Genomic DNA, 3,437 nt, shown 5'->3' with positions numbered 1-3,437 from the left:
GCTAATATGGTACCAACACAACTGACCATCAGGCATTCATAGTGCTGCTTTATCACGCAAAACTCTTTTAAGGTGACGAAACTCAAGCAGTTCTTTACATAAATTGCCACACCTCCCCTTTTCTTATCACACCTTGAAATTGATACACATCTGTATCCTGGAAACTGCACAACATCACAGTCGTTGGTGAGCAAGGTCTCAGTGAAAACTAAAAATTCAATTTCATGGTCCAAGGCATTTAAAAGAATTTTCACAGAATCTAGCTTATTTCTAAGACTTTGTGCGTTTAGATGGAACAAAGAAACCTGTTTGTTATCTTGTAGGGACATAGTACGCTTAAAATTACCAGCATCGTGATAAGGATCTGTGTTCTGATCTGTCATTTTGAGCATGCTTATTACAGTAGAGTCGAAGCGCTCGGGCCCACTACTCAGCGCACCTTGTTCAAGTCATATTTCGTTCTAAGTCTGATAACCCGGCTGCGGGGGCCACGACGGACAAACATCTTTTTATTTTTTAGCCAGGCAAACTCGTATTATTTTTCTTTCGCAGTTTTCTTCATCTCCCATTCGGGGAACTAATACAATACTTCATATTAGAAAGAAAACGATACACAGAACCACGCAAAGCCCTCAGCAGACAGGAGGCAGAGGAACATACAGGCTAGGACATTCCCTTACTTAGCAAAGTACCACAAAATCTGGCCCGAAAAAAAAAATAAAAAATAACACATGCACTGCATGCGGTAAAGTCTCGGACATCCTTCACGTGATATGGAACTGCAAAGAGCAATTAGAGAAATATAAAGCTCGGGCACTCGGCCAAGCGGAGTGGGAGGCAGAGCTGGCCCACACGGGTCTCTCTGAGCTGCGCAGTCTGCTCACCAGGGCCCGGGAGGCAGCCCAAGCCAATGGTATCCTGGACTGAGGAAACCACCCACACGATTCCGGTAACCAATTAAAGTTTACTCTCTCTCTCTCTCTCTCCAAAGGAGCTCTTTGTTTAGCGCCATCAGATTTTAATTGAAGTATATTTTAGATTTCGATTTCTTTATGACCTTTGTGTCTCTGGTTGAAAGCTTTATGAAGCGTACAAGAACAGGAGCAACCCTACTAGAACTTTCCCCGATTTCACCATCACTGCCTGTACTGTCGATAGCATTCTCCTTGACGAACCGAGCGTGTAATCGGCGGAAGCTCGAGGTCAGTGGCCAAAATATTAAGTTTCTCAAACAGGTTCTCACTGACATGATGAAGTAGCCCAAGTATCTCTAAATTTTGGCGCCAACTGTATTGCTCCAATTCGTTTAGTTGCTGTTTCAGTTCCTCGGTTTTCTCTTCTTTGGCCTGAGCCTCAAGTTTTTCCACTCACTTACCAAGGGCAGATATGTCTGCATCTTGTTGTTGGATTTTTGAAAGAACCTCGTCGTATTTTGTTGACATTTTTAGCATGGACTGCTCAATGTCATCGACAGTGGTCTTTATTTCCTCCAGTGTGCCCATTTTTGATTTGATGGTTAGCACCTCTCCAAGCATGCGACGGATCTCAGCAATTTCAGCTGCAAGGTTTATTTCCAGTTCCTCGCTTGTTTTCTTTCCGCTCTGGTTGCCTCGCGCTTTAGCTGTTCTACGTGTTTGGCATTTCCATGCTTTTTTTTTTGCAGTTTCTGCTTTTTTCTTGTATGTGTTTTCATTTACCCCTGAACATGTTAAAATATTATACTGATAGTCACATTCTGAGCACGTTAGAAACACTTCATCGTCTGAAAAATCTTCGTTATATACAAGACGAGTCTCAGCGATTATTTTGATAAGTCAGTTCTTCGCGACAGACCGAACAACAGGAGAGCACTCAGCAGCAGTAATTGAATTACTCAACAAGAGTAACTGTATAATGTAACTTCAATACTTTTTCTGAGCAGTAATTAGTCTTGTAATTTAATGAGTAATATTCCAAATGATAATTAACAATGAAAAGACACTATTCATGCGAATAGCTCAGATAAAAGTCCCCTTTTGTTCTGGTACCGCACTAACAACATTACTCTTTCAGAAGTAATGCTTTACAAATACCTCGGTCTCTGGATTAATAACTGATCATGGACAAAACACATCGACACTGTGCCAGCTAACGCCTTCCTTAAGCAGTTTTTTTTTTCTTAGACGATCTTTAAAATCAGCTACGACAACCGTACTATCTCTCGCATAAAACACCCCAATCCGCCCAAACCTTGAATATGCCGTCATAATTTGGGACCCTTTCATCGTATCGAATATCGACAGATTGGAACGCATCCAACGGAACGCAGCAAGATTTCTCGTAAAAAAATACGGTCATGGTTCAATTACTCAATTGCTTCAACACATGTCAATAAGTGAGAGGTATCGCATTTGCAGGTTGAAGTTTTTCTTTCAATTAATAACAAGACATTACAGTATTGGCACATCTGGTATTTTCACTTTCTCGACACGTTACAAAACAAGACGACACAAAAATACAATAACACCACTAACCTCAAGAGTTATTTCCTTTAAGTACTCTTGCTTCCGACGAACTATAGTTGACTGCAATAACCTCACTAATGACGCAGTCACGCATAAATCATTAAGATCACTTGAAGAGCACCTCATCTAATTCACCAATATTTTTCTGCCTTTCTGTATGTCCAATTGTATGTATGTACCCACAATGCTAAGGTTTTGAGCAAAGACCGAAGCATGCACAAACAAACAGACAAACAAACAAACAAACAAACAAATAAATAAATAAATAAATTAATAATTATTAAAGTTACATTCCTGCTATTTTCACCAAAGTAATTAGTAATGGCACCTAATTCCTTTTTAAAATTAATTTTGTCATGTATTGCCTACACGATACAAAAGCTAATCTGTCTGGTGCAGAGACACGGCTGCACTATACCAACCAACATGAGGACGTAGGGTGTTAGCAGGAGAAGCTTGGCATTCGATTGAGCGGAATCCGAGTGGCTTGCCCGGCCAAAACAAGGGCTAGCCCCATACTGCCTAAAATAGATAACCCCAGTCCTGAGCAGTGAGAGGACCTCCTAGCCGACTCGGATGCGTATCATCAGTTAATGCTGGCGCAGCGAGCCAGGCCCAAAGCTGAGGCGAACCGACTCCTGGATCAAGGGTTTCCGACCAATGCTCCCTCACCAGCTCTTTCCTAACTACCCTTTGGCTAGACCCAAATTTTATGTCAATCAATCAATCAATCAATCAATCAATCAATCAATCAATCAATCAATCAATCAATCAATCAATCAATCAATCAATCAATCAATCAATCAATCAATCAATCAATCAATCAATCAATCAATCAATCATTTAATCAATCGATTAAATAATTAATCAATCATCCAATCACAGTTACTTTTCACAACCCAAAAGAGATCATCACAGATAAGGGTGCGCAAA

General features: G+C 40.6%; 1 pseudogene; it reads right to left on the bottom strand.

Moving 5' to 3' along the window:
• Positions 1-430: 430 nt before the first annotated feature.
• LOC146199601 (uncharacterized) lies at positions 431-2,337 on the bottom strand (annotated as a pseudogene).
• Positions 2,338-3,437: the final 1,100 nt, after the last annotated feature.

Source organism: Amblyomma maculatum, chromosome 2, assembly GCF_055883805.1.
Source record: "Amblyomma maculatum isolate TAMU_Amacu chromosome 2, ASM5588380v1, whole genome shotgun sequence".
Lineage (NCBI taxonomy): Eukaryota > Metazoa > Arthropoda > Arachnida > Ixodida > Ixodidae > Amblyomma > Amblyomma maculatum.
Note: the sequence above shows the minus strand (reverse complement) of the source record. Positions and strands in the feature narration are given on the sequence as shown.